This window comes from Dioscorea cayenensis, unplaced genomic scaffold, assembly GCF_009730915.1.
Source record: "Dioscorea cayenensis subsp. rotundata cultivar TDr96_F1 unplaced genomic scaffold, TDr96_F1_v2_PseudoChromosome.rev07_lg8_w22 25.fasta BLBR01000210.1, whole genome shotgun sequence".
NCBI classification, from domain to species: domain Eukaryota; kingdom Viridiplantae; phylum Streptophyta; class Magnoliopsida; order Dioscoreales; family Dioscoreaceae; genus Dioscorea; species Dioscorea cayenensis.
In genome coordinates, this window is record NW_024086601.1 from 226,130 (window position 1) to 240,205 (window position 14,076).

Below are 14,076 nucleotides of genomic sequence, written 5' to 3' on the forward strand. Positions count from 1 at the left end.
TGAGCCGCCAACGAAGTCACTGCATCTATCTTATGGAGACCGGCCACCTTTTTCTTCTCCCTAGCATTCCATTGGTAGTTGTTTAACCCCATTTCTTCAATTAATTGACGGGCCTCATCGGGGATCTTGCTACCTAAGGTACCTCCTACTGCCACATAAAAGAGTTGCCTTGTACTCAAATTTAAACCGTTGTAAAAAGTCCGAACAATCATCCACTACGGGAATCTGTGTTGCGGGTACTTTCTCAGGAGCTCCTTGAACCTTTACCACGTCTCAAATAGAGACTCCAATTCCAACTGTACAAAGGATGAGATATCATTCCTAAGCTTTGTGGATTTTTCGGGAGGGAAATATCGGCCAAGAAAAGCTTCTACCATCTCCTCCCATGTGGTAATTGATGCTCAAGGTAATGAATGTAGCCACTGCTTCGCTCTCCCTTTCAACGAAAATGGGAAGGCTCTCAACTTGATGGCATCATACGTTACCCCATTTATCTTCAGCATATCACACACCTCGAGAAAGTTCTCTATATGACTGTTTAGATCCTCATTAGCCAAACCATTGAACTGTATGGATTTCTGCAACATATGGATGAATGCCGCCTTCAGCTCGAAGTTCTGAGCTGTAATCGGGAAGCGCACAATGCTCGATTGTGTCCGTAATACTGAATGTCTGGCATAATCGGATAATGTCTGTTGCTGCTCATTCTGTTCTGTAATGCTTTTAGATTCTTCTACTTCCAAATCAGCTAAATTAGACTGTTCTTGCATAGGTTCTTTCTCTTATATTCTAAGTGTACGTTCAAGCTCGGGATCTCCTTTAATCAATATCGAAGGGTTCCCTCGGGTCATAACCTAGAGCTGCACCAAAAGAAAGAAAACAAAATCAGAACGATGATAGAAAAAAGATATGAAATAGAATGAATGAATAGCTAAGAAAACAAAGTGCAAAGTATCTTTAAAAGCCTACTCCCCGGCAACGGCGCAAAAAACTTGACACGTCCGTATACGCGTGTAAACGGCAAGTGCACTGGTGTCAAAGTAATAAGCCCAGATGAGTGGGTATTGTATCCACAGAGAGTAGGGAATAAGGACACTTAAGTTGTTTCTTAACTACTATAGAAGATGAATAGTGATATGTGTGACTAAATATGAAATAACGAAAATAAAAGCAACAAAATAAAGAACACAAGTAAAGGAGAAGGTAAGGCAATCAATAAAGATGGGGTACCTAGATATTGATCAATCTAGGACAATCATTTCAAGTACAAGAACCCTCTATTATACTTCCTAATTGATGTAACTATGAGTCGTGGAAATCCTTAATTATAAGATACCAAATCTAAGGTCAACCATGCATAACTTTATACATGTCCCGGAGAAGAGATTAAATAACCTCTCAACATCACACTCGCATAGAATTACAATGAGCTCTAGGAACTCCAAGTGATAAACCCTATTCATGTGTATAGATCTACCCCTTTGGTCCGGGTGGAAGATCCCTAACCACAATTAAGCCCTAGGGGTTAAAATCACTTCAACGCTTCACTCCATTGCACTCGTAACTAAGCCCCAGTGGAAGGTCTTCCCTTAGCCCGTTCACTCTACTATGGCTGTAAAGAACTCTTAGAATGTAGAGGTAGGATAGATCATACCGGAGGGGAAAGAGGATGCTCCGCTACCTCTCGACTCACCCTCTCAACCCTCTCCAATCTAGCTTTGTCTAACTCTCATGGTGTGTCACTCACTCACAAGAGTTACCAACAAGAACTCTCAACCCTAGTATCACTCTAGGGGAGTATTCATATAATCAAGTCTCGAAGATTGGAACTCACAAAAACATTAATTAACTGAAAGCATAATAAAGGAATTTGACAAGGTCCCCTTGCATATATCCCACAAGTGCACGGGTTTGTCGAAGTAATAATCTCGGGTGAGCGGGGTCGAATCCACAGGGAGTAGGGAGTAAAGACACTTAATTCGATTCTTAGCTATGTGGAGTATCAACAATGATAAGTGTGATAATGATTCAATTCTCAACAATTAAAAGCAACAAGTAAGAGAGCAAAAGTAAGGAGGAGGTAAGGCAATCAATAAAGATGGGGTACTCGGATGATGCTTCACCTAGGATAATCGCTTCAAGTTCAAGAACTCTCTATTATGCTTCCTAATCAATGCAATGGTGAGTCGTGGAAATCCTTACATACATAGTCCCAAATCTAAGGTCAACTATGCCTAACTCTATTCATGTCCCAGAGGAGAGATTAAATTACCTCTCAACCTCGCACTTGAATAAAGTTGCAATGAGCTCTAGGGATTCCAAGTGATAAATCACTTCCTAATTATAGACCTAACCCTTTGGTACAGGCGGAAGGTCCCTAGCCATAATTAAGCCCTAGAAACTAAGATCCCCTCAACGCTTCACTCCATTACACGCGCAACTAGGCCCCAGCGGAGGTTCATCCCTTAGACCATTAACTCTATTATGGCCGCAAAGAACTCAAGGAACGGAGTTAGAATCTATCACATCGAAGGGGAAAGAGGACGCTCCTGTACCTCTCGACTCACCCTCTCAACGCTCTCCAACCTAGCTTTGTCTAACGCTCGTGGTGTGTCACTCACTCACAAGGTTACCAACAAAAACTCTCAACCCTAGTGTCACTCTAGGGGAAATGTTCATACAATCAAGCATTCAAGGTTGGAACTCACAATAAACATCAATTTATTGAAAGCATAATAAAGAAGTTCAATGAAACGAATACATCCTATGGTTCACAATCACCCAAGTACCCACTAGGGGTTTAGCTCTCCATGGAGCTAAGTACAATCAAAGAAATCGAATGTAAAAGCAATGAATCCATAAAGAAACCCTCTTGATGGTCATGTCGATGGTCTTGTGGAGAGTCCTCTACTCATCGGAAGGGATCCTTTGTGCGGCCTAGGATACACCTCGCCGGATCGATGCCGACGAAAGCTCTCCCAATAACCTTCTTCCAAATGACGCGCGATGTCGGAGCCATAGAACCTCTCTAAAACTCAAGCCAATACCCCTCAAAACCCTAGCCGAAGCCCTCTCTCAAGTTGGGGAAAAGATAGAGAAAAGAATACCAAAATCGAGCCTGAATCGGCTTTAAATAGGGCTGGAATTGGACAACTCCACGGGCGTGGATGCTACACGCACCCGTGCGGAATTTTGACACGGGCGTGGATAATTTCCACACGCCCGTGTGGATTCTCTATTTCTCTGATTTCTCGGCCGGGTGTGAACAGTGCTGCTACAGTACTTGCTACAATGCTCTGCTACATTCTTCGACCTGAATAACATCCCAATTCCATACTTTCATCGGAGTAACGCAAACGGGCATATGTTCACGTCGTGAATCACTTGCTTCTTCAATGATATATATGTTGGTGGAGATCTTATTCTTATATGCATAAGACGGAATGCTCGAGTGTGACTGCCTATGTGCCCCTCCAAATGGATGTGGTCACTTGACTGTGAGGAGGTTGGCACACACTCTAGCATCTCACACCTGTCCTATGTCTTCGCGTTTGAAACTTAGCAAGATCTCCTCCAAAATAGGTTCATTATGATCCACATTGGCCTATTTCCTTCATACTCAGCCTCACAACCATACCTGCATAAAAGTAACATAAAAACACACATATTAATGTAGAAACCTGAGAAAAGTAATGCTTAACATAAGGAATGAACACTTCGCATTCATATCGCACAAGCACTTATCAGAATTCAATGAAACAAAAACATCCTAGGGTTCACAAATGCCCAAGTACCCAATATGGTTTTAGCTCTCCATGGAGCTAGATACAATTAATGAAATCAAATGTAAAAACAAAGCATCCATAGGAAACCCCCTCGTTAGTCATAGCGATGGTCTTGTAGAGAGTCCTCTACTCGTCGCAAAGGTCCCTTTATCCGGCCTAGGATATACCTCACCGGATCGGTACCGACGAAAGCTCTCCCACTAACCTTCTTCCAAATGGCACGCGATGTTAGAGCCGTAGAACCTCTCCAAAGCCCTAGCCAACACCTATCGAACCCTAGCCGCCACACTCTCTCAAGTTGCGAAAAAGATGGAGAAAAGAATGCTGAAATCGGGGCTGAAATCGGCTTTTAAAGGGCTGGATTCTCTATTTTCCTATTTTCTACGATGGCTATAAACAGTGCTACTACAGTGTTTTTCTACATTTTTGCTATAGTACCTACTACAGTACTTGTCAAAAATACTCCCGAATCCTTGCTTTCATCGAGGTAATGAAACCGGGCACACGTTTACGACGTGGATCACTTTGCTTCTTCAATAATGGACATGTTGGTGGAGATCTTGTTCTATATACACAAGTCAGAATGCTTGAATCTGACTGCCCATGTGCCCCTCCAAATAGTTGTGCTAACTCGAATACGAGGAGGTTGGCACATATTCCCACATCTCGAACTAACCTATGTCTTCACGTTTGAACATTAGCAAGATTTCGTCCAAATTGGTGCATTATGACCCACATTGGCTTCTGATCGCTTCCCCGCAAGTGTACGGGATCGCCAAGTAATACCTCGTGCAAAGACACGAGGATCGTATTCCACGGGGCTAAGGATCTCCTATTACTCCTTCTCGAGCTATTATCTAGCCTAAGATCTTAAGTGATGGATTTACTCTACTAAATACAAATAAAACTAAACACAAGATTTGCTAGCAAATTAGAGAGAACAAGCAATAAGCAAGCAAGAGAATCAATGAAGTGCAAAGGCCTATGGATGTGGATCCCCTTGAAGGGTTATCATGCAACATGGATGATGATTTAAAGATGCAAGGGTAAATTGGACCATGAGATTCCAAGATTAGAACAACCCCAATTTCTCGGCGATTGAACCCTAATCCCATACGAACATAGATAGGAATTTCTTCCAAATCTACATTCCTACGATTGCATTAAGTACAAGGAAATCTCGCTTAGGAATAAAACCTACTCTTCTTCGGATTAAACCTACATGGAGGGCTACCAAACACCCGATTTCTCGCGTGATGATACAAGTATCCCCTTCTAATCCATTCATGACCTAATACATGCGAGCAAGTCACATCTACATGCATCATTCATAAAAAGAGCTACGGATTTCTCCTTGGTGTAACACTTAGCATGAAAAACAATGGATTAGATCTCAAAAATACCCAAGCATAGAATTAACAAGTAATCATCCAAAATACATGATAAAACCCCCCAAGGTTCACCAACACCCGTGGCCTTTGGGGGTCTAGTGTGTCATCATCTCATAACAAAGCATACAATCAAGCAAAACATGAAACAAAGACATAGTATGACACTCCCTAGATGAAATGGTGAAGGATGAGGCGAGAATATGCCGAATGACGCTTCCCCGCCAAAGGAATGCCGAATGACGCTCCTCTAGCCGCGGTTCTCCTTCCTTCAAGTCGTGATCGATCTCCCCTTTGAATGATGTTGCCTTCTTGCCTTGAGAGCCTTGGACCTTGGGCTTGAATGATCTTCTAGCTTTCTGCCCTTCTTCTCCTCCCCAAGGTCGCCCAAAAATCTCCCAAATGATCTCCCAAAAGTCGGCCAACAAAAAGTCCTTTAATCAGCCCCTAAAAGTGAGTATATATACCCCCGAGGCATACGGGTCAGATAGGGGTCGTATGGGGGGTCGATAGCACTCAGAAACCCTAGATTCGCTGCTCCATACGGGTGCATACGGCTCCATACGGCCCCCGTGATACTGGGTAGTATGGAAATCGGACGTAACACCAAATCAATCCAGTCACATAGCAGATACGGCCCCCATACTCGGGTAGTATGGGGGTAGTATGAAATTCTGCTTTCTTCTCTTTTGCCAAAATGATATCTTCTTGTTCTCCATGGCTTCCATATGCCCCTACAAAAGCAAATAATAGACGATTAAGCGCTAAACGGGCATCAAACCTCACAAAAATACATGCAAAGTGCATACGATATATATATGAAAAACACCCTACATTTAGACACTTATCAAACATCCCCATCACTTAAGCGTTGCTTTGTCCCCAAGCAAACAACTCATGAAAAACAAAGAGACTCGAGAAGTGGCTAAATGCAATACCTCCGCTCAAGCAAATATAAGATTCCAAAAAGCAAAGGATAATGAAACATAGATGTTGAGTTATAGTCATTACATAATAAAAAAATATCCCTGTCTCACCCCTAATATGTATGTGCGGTAAGTGAATCCTTTATCTCATTTGCCCTCGATCCGGGTCTAGCTCAAGGACTTCAATCAGCACAGCTCTAGATGCTAATCACTCCACATACAAAGAATACTAAGTCTTAAACTACTAAGTGCTACTTCAATGGCCAAGTAAGATCCTTCTAATTCTATAGCTTGAAACTAAATCCTTTTTTCTTTTCAAAACCTTTGGTAGGTACTCAAAAAGATCACTAGGGTTTTTTTATTTTTCAACTCAATATTCAACATTTTTTTCGAGTCCCGACTAACGAGACTCGCATCAAAAATCATTTTTAAAAATCTTTCTAGAGGATGCACATGCCGGTTAGGCACAAGAGCCACCCAACTACTCGATTACAGTCTACATAGACGCATTCATGCTTCATTAGCAGAGGAATACCCGACATAGACTCATTTTTCTTTTCACTTTCACTCTCACCCCTAGATCACATCTTCGTAGTACACTACATGCCACAAAAACTCGGATTAGCTCAACAAGACTTAGAAGTTCTTAAGAAAAACATTGAAGGATAGAACTTAGTGTTCTAAGGCCAAGTACTCAAAGTAGTGTGTTAAGCATACAAGAGAGTTAGAGTAGTCACATTGGCTATTCCTGTGGCATCGACAAAAAAATTCAAAGTGCACAAGACAATACTATGGGGTGAAACAGATTCAATAAAGCATAAAAAAACAAGTAACTCACATCCATCATTAGTCCAAGCTAAAAAGAATCTTACAAGAATGAATAAAGCCATCATTGGTAACACTAGCATGTAAACAATGTTCCTAAAACATGAAATGCACCCATCCCCACACTTAGTGTTGCACATTGCCCTCAATGTACACTAATCATAAAAAAAAAACATGTAAGAAGGGCCAATGCAAATAATAATAGAGGAGGGTGAAAAACAAAACTTCCCCGGTTTATCTTGTGTTCGTCGTGAGGTGGGACTAGACAAAAGGTGTGGTGAGCAATACACGTCTTGTCCGACCTCCATTTAAAAACTAGGAAAGCTCACCAAATTCCCTCAATGCCCTCATGAGGCAAAAAGGGGACATCATCATTCCACAAAAGATTTTAAAAAAATATAAGCACAAGGGAGAAAACTAGGGAGTAGTCAACAAAAACACAAAGATGAAAAATAACATAGAGTTCGACAACACAAGTCGTAGGGTAGAACCATGCAACTCAACAAAAATACAACAAAAATACATAAACAAAGCAAACTAAAAGTAAATGCTAGGTGTCCATGCTCATCCTTGTCCTTAGAATTAAGTCTCTCATAACAAAAATGACATCTTGTTCCATGTGGTCACCCCCTGTGGTGTAAATATCACTCCATGGTTTCTTGTTAATTTCTTCATCCCCAAAATTCCTACAAACCATGAAAAACTCAATCAAGCATAGAGGAATCCAATATGATTCAAAAATGTAGTGTAAGAGATGAAGAAACAATGAAAAATTATGATGGATAGTGTCCATACGGGTCCGATGAGGGGCCGATGGGTACTGCTCATTTCGACGTAACCTCCCCAAAAAAACATGAAAAATCGAAAAAAATTTTTACATAATTTCAAGGGAGACTTCATCCATAACAATCACACCATCCAAAACAAGCAAAATGCTAAAGAAATTCCACATAAAAGCTCCAAGAATGCCCAAGAAATGAAAAGAGATAAAAACTAGGGCATTGAAAAAAAGCATACCGACGTAAATCTTGAGAAAAACAAGCTTTAAACTCGAGGAAAACTACTAGATCGACGTCTCAAATGGATGAGGAGAAGATTTAGGAAGAAAAATGAGGAGATTTGGCCAAGAAATGAGTGAGAAAGAAGAGAAAAAATCGGTGGAAAAAGAGAGAAAAGAAGAGAATGGAAGAAAGGAGAAGAGAGAGAGAGAGATGAGGGTTAAATGGGCAAGAACCGAGCATACGGGCCCCCCATACGGCCCGTATGGGGGCCGTGATGGCCTGAGAAGGCTTCTCGGCATTCTCGGATGGCATCCCTGCACGGCCCAAGATGGGGGTCAGATGGGGGCTGTCTCGAGATGGCACAGAGCCTCGGAATTGCTCTGTGTTCATCTCAGACGACCTCCATACGGTCTAGTAAGGTCGTATACCCATTAGAATCAATTAAAACTTCGAAACTCTGCCCCCAAATGATGAAAAAATGATATAGCAAGCTCAAAGACTCCTCCAAAAATGAGTGAATTGAATAAAATGACGATCTAGTGCATGAATTAACACCTAAATATGAGTTTCTCAAGAAGTTGCACAAACATACCACAATTTAAATGATGAGAACAATGTGCCAAGTGTGTGAGCATGAACTTATTCAAAAGTAAAACAAGACTAAGAAATACGAAAATTGAAATGAACTAAGAACTAAAAATACGGAAAATGCAAACAAATGCCCCCGAATGCTTGGGTTGCCTCCCAAGAAGCGCTTGTTTAACGTCACGAGCCTGACGTACCTTGTTCCTTACCTCATGGGGGTTCAAACAATTTGAAGCCACCCCCGGTTTCCCTTTGTAGTGTTGCTTTCTTCCCGGTAGATTGAATGACAACATTGAAAAATACCTCGAATTGTTCATGAGTGGAGAGGGGTGAAAAAAATTTACCTTTCCTCCATGAGATGTGGGAGGATGAAGCTTGTTACCTTTCTTTTTTTCTCCCATGGATCTCCCTCCACATTTCTCTTCATAAATGATTCTTTTTTTCTTTTTCTTTAGCATTAGTACAGGATACCCTCTTTTGGTGGCTTCAAATTGTGAATTGGAGGATGACGATGAGGTTCTTCTTCTTCTTCGCTCTCCAACTCCCCCAAATATTCATCCAAAGGATTTAAAGAGAGCACCTCCTCGCACACAATCGAAATCAACCCTATCGCTTTCATCAACGAAATAAAGTGTGTCATCATGATCTAAAGAATGTTTCATGGCAGCCGGCAAAAGTGTACACCACTTCCTCTTCTCCCGACTCTTAACGCCAACTTCCCTCCTTTCAAGTCAATTAAGGCACCCGAGGTGCCGAGGAATGGTCGGCCAAGAATTAGTGGTATCTCCACATCTTCATCTATGTCCATGATGACAAAGTCCACCGGAAAAAAACAAATTTATCCACTCGCACAATCACATCTTCGACAATCCCACGAGGTTTTTTTGTTGATCGATCTGCCAACTGTAAAGTCATCCTCGTGGGCCTTAATTCATCCAAGCCAAGTTTCAAATACATGGTGTAGGGCATGACGCTTTATGCTAGCCCCCGAGTCCGCTAGAGCATTTCTCTTGACTCCACCTTCAAGCATGCATGGAATAATGAAACTACCCGGATCTTTCAACTTTTGTGGGAGCTTCTTTTCTAGAATAGCCGAGCAATTCCCTCGTAGTGCAATCGTGCCCTCTTCTTCCAACTTTCTCTTATTTGTGAGGAGCTCCTTTTAGAAAACTTGGCATATTTTCGCATTTGAGTCAACGCTCAACTATCGGGATGTTCAAATGAAGTTGTTTGAAGATGTTGATGAATTTTTCTCAAGTGAACATCCTCCTTGTCATGCTTCAATCTTGTTGGATAGGGGATCGGAGGCTTGTACTCGGATGATTTTGGTGGTCCTTGTTGTTGGAACTTGTCATTTATGCCCGGATTTTTTTGTCTTCACTGCTTTTCTTCAACTAGCTTGGGGTCTTCCCCGGAGGCTACCCCCACTTTTTCCCTGACACTCGGGTCAACTTCGACCCTTGTCTCCACTCTGCCTCCCCGCTTCTAAGAGCAATGGCCTTTTAAGTGCTCCCTTGGATTTTCTTCCGTGTTACTCGGAAGACACCCTAGGGACGCCTCGAATTTGCCTTCGTGAGTTCCCCCTACTCGATGCTCAAGTGACTTCACCTAAGCTTGGAGGTTTCTCAAAATAGAACCTATCTCACTAAACTGCTCAGGGCGTGTCGAGTGAGTTGAGCATTCACCTTGCCAAATTGTGCATCCATGCTACTAGTTAGATTATTGAACCCGCTCATTGGTACTCGAGCATGAACTTGGCAAGGATCTCTTCAAAGGGAAAAACTTCTTCTCAATGGCCGGTTGTTGAAATTGAGATCCTTGAGGTGGTGCACCTCTTTGTTGTTGTTGGCCTTGGTTCCATGAAAAAAATTTGGGTGGTTCTTCCAACCCGGATTGTAAGTTGAACTATATGGGTTCCCTTGATTGCGCTTGCCCCCCAATGTAGTCCACATTCTCAACAGATGCAATGCAGATGAGCTAGCAATCGGACATTGGGCTGCACCGCGCCCACCACCGCAAGTACTACAACTTAGCACCGATTCGGCCTTGAACCATCGCCCATAAGAAGATCAATCTTTCGAGTCAACACGCCAACCTTTGCGGCTAAGGCATTATCACTACTTACTTCATAAAGCCCAGCTAGCTTTTTGTGAAGGTCCCCTTGAGGCCCAATGTGATTCATTGCTTGCCATTGACTCAAGTAATTGCTCGGCCCTCATCGGGGTACTTGTTGCTAAGGGAACCGCCCTACCGTGGCATCAATGAGTTGGCGAGTAGCATAATTTAGCCCATTGTAAATGATTTGTACTCGCATCCATGAAGCAAAACCATGGTGGGGGCACCTTCTAAGGAGATCCTTGAATCTCTCATAAGCTTCAAACAATGTTTCGGACTCCCCTTGTTTAAAGGCTGAAATTTCTTGCCTCAACTTCGCCGCTTTGCTTGGCGGAAAATATCTTCCAAGGAACTTCTCCACCATGTCCTTCCATGTTTTAATAGATCCCGGAGACAATGAGGTAAGCCAACGATAAGCTCCATCTCTCAAACTGAATGGAAATAGTCTCAAACGGATAGCATCGTCCCGACACCCCATTGATCTTGAATGTAGAGCAAATTTGAGGAACTCGGGAAAGGTGGTCATGCACATCCTCATGGGCAAGACCATTGAATTGGACTGAATTTTTGGATCATGCCGATTGTACTTGCTTTTAATTTCAAAGTTGTTGGATGCCACCGACGGTGCTTGAACACCGAACTCATCACCCGTGAATTGGGGTCTCTCATATTCGGATAAAGTACGCCGCTCTTCGGCCATGATTGTAGACACTCTATCCTCAATTTCGATGTTCTCAGGTACCCGACCCTTCACCAACTTCTCTCAATCTCCGACGCAAAGTTCTTTCAATTTCACTATCCGTGTAATCAAAGGCGACTGGATTCGACCGTGTCATGCACATGACCTTTGCACAACCAAGAAAAAAATGATAGAGAGTTAAGATCAAGGGAAAAAGAAAAAAACAACAAAATGAGTAAAGAATGAAATGGCTAGAGTAATAATCTAAAAGTTTCCTAGAATTCCTTAATGTCCCCGGCAACGGCGCCAAAAACTTGATCGCTTCCCCGCAAGTGTACGGGATCGCTAGTAATACCTCTGCAAAGACACGAGGATCGTATTCCACGGGCTAAGGATCTCCTATTACTCCTTCTCGAGCTATTATCTCAGCCTAAGATCTTAAGTGATGGATTTACTCTACTAAATACAAATAAAACTAAACACAAGATTTGCTAGCAAATTAGAGAGAACAAGCAATAAGCAAGCAAGAGAATCAATGAAGTGCAAAGGCCTATGGATGTGGATCCCCTTGAGGGGTTATCATGCAACATGGATGATGATTTAAAGATGCAAGGGTAAATTGGACCATGAGATTCCAAGATTAGAACAACCCCAATTTCTCGGCGATTGAACCCTAATCCCATACGTAACATAGATAGGAATTTCTTCCAAATCTACATTCCTACGATTGCATTAAGTACAAGGAAATCTCGCTTAGGAATAAACCTACTCTTCTTCGGATTAAACCTACATGGAGGGCTACCAAACACCCGATTTCTCGGCGTGATGATACAAGTATCCCCTTCTAATCCATTCATGACCTAATACATGCGAGCAAGTCACATCTACATGCATCATTCATAAAAGAGCTACGGATTTCTCCTTGGTGTAACACTTAGCATGAAAACAATGGATTAGATCTCAAAAATACCCAAGCATAGAATTAACAAGTAATCATCCAAAATACATGATAAAACCCTCCAAGGTTCACCAACACCACGTGGCCTTGGGGGTCTAGTGTGTCATCATCTCATAACAAAGCATACAATCAAGCAAAACATGAAACAAAGACATAGTATGACACTCCCTAGATGAAATGGTGAAGGATGAGGCGAGAATATGCCGAATGACGCTCCCCGCCAAAGGAATGCCGAATGACGCTCCTCTAGCCGCTGTTCTCCTTCCTTCAAGTCGTGATCGATCTCCCCTTTGAATGATGTTGCCTTCTTGCCTTGAGAGCCTTTGGACCTTGGGCTTGAATGATCTTCTAGCTTTCTTGCCCTTCTTCTCCTCCCCAAGGTCGCCCAAAATCTCCCCAAATGATCTCCCAAAAGTCGGCCAACAAAAAGTCCTTTAATCAGCCCTAAAAGTGAGTATATATACCCCCCGAGGCATACGGGCCAGATAGGGGTCGATGGGGGTCGATAGCACTCGTAAAACCCCTAGATTCTGCTCCATACGGGTGCATACGGCCTCCATACGGCCCCCGTGATACTGGGTAGTATGGAAATCGGACGTAACACCAAATCAATCCATCAGCATACTAGATACTGCCCCCATACATCGGGTAGTATGGGGGTAGTATGAAATTCTCGCTTTTCTTCTTTTTGCCAAAATGATATCTTCTTGTTCTCCATGGCTTCCATATGCCCCTACAAAGCAAATAATAGACGATTAAGCGTAAACGGGCATCAAACCTCACAAAATACATGCAAAGTGCATACGATATATATATGAAAACACCTACATTTAGACACTTATCAGCTTCTTTCACTCATAATCAGCCTCACAACCCTACCTGCATGAAAGTAATATAAATACGCACATATAAGCATTAAAACCTGAGAAAACTAATGCTCAACACAAGGAAAGAACACTTCGTATTCTTATCACACAAGCACTTATCAGCTATGTGAGCATGTATATCAATCAAAATTAATATAAAAGAGATGTGTGCACTATGAAACTCCTTCCACCCCCACCCCACAATTAAGATGTACATTGTCCCCAACGTACACATGCAAGCTCACACATAATGTATATCAATCAAAAACAAATGTGGGAGAAGCAATCAAAATAATACTCCCATGACGCCTAGTGTTGCATTTGATGAAGCTAAATCCTTGGGAGTAATGTTCCAATGGGTTGTGAAGCTCATATGGCCAAGTGCCAAAACGCCATGGCCGTGTCCATGACAAGTTCTTAATTCCCATGTTGACAAGACCATCTGCATGCATACACGAGGGGGTTCAGTGAAGCTCAATAAAACAAAAACAATAACTCGAGCATATAAAAGATAAAGCAATGAATACAACTTGAGACAACAAAATGAAAATAAACTTAGAAGGAAAGTCCTTTATGAAAATACATGTCCAAAATGGAATGCAAAAAGTAATAAGACGAAAGAAAATAAATCAAGTGTCGGTGCCGCGCTCTGGCTCCTCTGCTGTTGCGGGTGCTAGATCGAAGGGTACTGATGGAGATGGTGATGGTGATGCCGGATGGGCCTCATGAGTCCTCGTCCACAAGACAAATGATAAGGTGATGTCACGCTCTAAAATCTGCTATAACGTGTCGAAACGTGCCATGAACTCTGTATACTATGTGGCTGCTGCAGCCGAGGAATCTCGACAATCTACCGCTCGGACATCGTGACCTCTATTCATATCACCCCCACAGCACTCTCGAGCCTCTCAAAGTGATCATGGGCTCAAGATGGTGAAAACATGCGTA

General features: G+C 42.4%; 2 non-coding genes across 2 annotated transcripts; both read left to right on the plus strand.

Annotated features, from left to right (window-relative positions):
• Nucleotides 1-222: 222 nt before the first annotated feature.
• On the plus strand, nt 223-329 carry LOC120253792. Its single transcript, XR_005534424.1, has one exon. It is a non-coding gene; the product is annotated as a small nucleolar RNA R71 (small nucleolar RNA).
• Nucleotides 330-10,834: 10,505 nt separating this feature from the next.
• On the plus strand, nt 10,835-10,941 carry LOC120253793. Its single transcript, XR_005534425.1, has one exon. It is a non-coding gene; the product is annotated as a small nucleolar RNA R71 (small nucleolar RNA).
• Nucleotides 10,942-14,076: the final 3,135 nt, after the last annotated feature.